Source organism: Aplysia californica, unplaced genomic scaffold (genome assembly GCF_000002075.1).
Source record: "Aplysia californica isolate F4 #8 unplaced genomic scaffold, AplCal3.0 scaffold01996, whole genome shotgun sequence".
Classification (NCBI taxonomy): Eukaryota; Metazoa; Mollusca; class Gastropoda; order Aplysiida; family Aplysiidae; genus Aplysia; species Aplysia californica.
The window spans coordinates 9270-11355 of record NW_004799266.1 but is presented as its reverse complement, the minus strand read 5'-3'; positions in this window follow the sequence as shown (position 1 = coordinate 11355).

Below are 2086 nucleotides of genomic sequence, written 5' to 3'. Positions count from 1 at the left end.
TATTTTGTAGCCCATCCCCAATATTTTGTAGCCCATCCCCAATATTTTGTAGTTCATCCCCAATATTTTCTAGCTCATCCATAATATATTCTAGCTCATCCCTAATATTTTCTAGCTCCTCCCTAATATTTTCTAGATCATCTCTAATATTTTATTGTAAATCCCAAATACTTTGAAACGTATCCCTAATATTTTTAGCTCATCCCTAATATTTTCTAGATCATCTCTAATATTTTATAGTAAATCACAAATACTTTCTAACTTATCCCTAGTATTTTTAGCTCATCCCAAATATTGTTTAGCTTATCCCTAATGCTTCTTAGCTTACATAAAAAATGTTCTAGTTTTTTCATAATTTATTCTAGCTCATCCCCAATATTTTCTAGCTCATTCCCGATATTATTCAGCTCATCCGTAATGTTATCTAGCTCACCTTCAATATATTCTATCACATCCAAAATATTTTGTAGTCCATCCCCAATGATTTCTAGCTCATACCCAATATTTTTAATTTCATGCACAATATTTTCTAGCAGATAGGTCTACCAAATTTTTTCTAGCTCTTCCGTAAAACGTTCTAGCTCATACCTAATGTTTTTTAGCTCATCACTAATATTTTTTAGCTCACACGTTGTACTTTCAATCTTATCTGTAATATTTTTAGCTCATCCCCAGTATGTTCTAGCTGATCCCTCTTATGTTCTAGTTCATTCCAAATATTTTCTAGCTCATCCATAACATATTCTAGTTCTAGCTCATCTTTATTATTGATTTCTAGCTCATTCCTAATTTTTCTAGCTCATCTCCAGAATGTTCTAGCTGATCCCTCCTTTTTTTTAAAGCTCATCCATAATATATTATAGCTCATCCCAAATACTTTCTAGCTCACCCCTAATATATTCTAGCTCATCCCCAATATTTTTTAGCTAATCTCTAATATTTTCTAGATCATCCCAAATATTTTTTTGCGGATCCCCAGTATTTTCTCCCTCATTCCTAATATTTTCTAGCTTATCCTCAATATTTTAAATCTCATCCACAATATTTTGTAGCTGATCCGAAGTATTTTTTTAGCTCATCCCTAATATTTTCTAGCTTATCCCAATAATTTTAGCTCATTAACTCATCCCCAATATTTTCTAGCTTATCCCTAATACTTTTTGTCTCATCGCAAATATTTTCAAGCTTATTCATAATATATTACAGGTAATCCCCAATATTTCCTAGCTCATCCCTAATGTTTTTTTAGGTCATCTTCAGTAGTTTTAATCACATCCAAAATATTTTGTAGTCCATCCCAAATATTTTCAAACTCATTCCCAATATTTTAAAAAATCTCATCAGCCATATTTTCTCGCTGATCCTAAGTATTTTCTCATTCATATTTTCTAGCTCATCCCTATTGTTTTCTAACTCATCCTTAATATTTTGTAGCTGAACCCTAAAGTTTTCTAGCTTGTCTTCAACAGTTTTTATCACATCCAAAATATTTTGTAGTCCATCCCCACTATTTTCTACTTCACCCCCAATCTTTTTTATCTCATCCCTTATATTTTTTTAGCTCATTCCAAATATTATTCAGCTTATCCCTAATATTTTTAGCTCATACCAAATATTTTGTAGCCCATCCCATATATTTTCTAGCTCATCCATAACATACTCTAGCTCATCCTCATTATTCTCTAGCTCATTTTTTAATTTTTTCTAACACATTCAAATTGTTTTCTAGCTCATCTCTAATATTTTTTAGCTCATCCCTAATATTTTTAGTTCATCCCAAATATTTTCTTACTTACTCATTACTCTCATACCCGTTATGCCATCTGGCGTTTAGGGCAGCAACAAAGGACCTCCAGCTCTGTCTGTTTTGGGCCATCCTGGTCAACGTTCCCCACGAAGGATTCCAAGACTTTATTTCAGACTCTACAGTGCGTCTCCGGGTCACTTTGGGTCTGCCCCTTTTGCGATGTCCTTAGGGTGTCCAGTGGAGGGTAGTCTTTACAACAGAGTCTGGTTCTCCAGGTTTCGGAGGTTCAGCTCAGGGCTAACAAACTACCAAAATCATACGTTTCGGAAACAGCAACAT